Raw genomic sequence first — 224 nt, 5'->3', positions numbered from 1 at the left:
TTCCCTTTATCCCACTTTATTTCCCCTTTATTCTACTTTAATTTTCCTTTGTTTTTACTAGATCTGCGTTTTTAGGAAGGAATTAAATTCGATTTTTGTTATTCCCAGCTTTCTTTTACACAATATTTCCGGAACACTTTACAAAAGATGTCGTGAGGTTGTTAAATAATTTCGTGTCTATTTTGTTTTCCCTCCCATTTTTATTTTTATTTTTATTTTTATTT

Source organism: Trypanosoma theileri (assembly GCF_002087225.1).
Source record: "Trypanosoma theileri isolate Edinburgh chromosome Unknown TM35_Tth_89_V1, whole genome shotgun sequence".
In the NCBI taxonomy this organism is placed as follows: domain Eukaryota; phylum Euglenozoa; class Kinetoplastea; order Trypanosomatida; family Trypanosomatidae; genus Trypanosoma; species Trypanosoma theileri.
The sequence above is the reverse complement of the archived record's forward strand: the minus strand, read 5'-3'. Positions refer to the sequence as shown.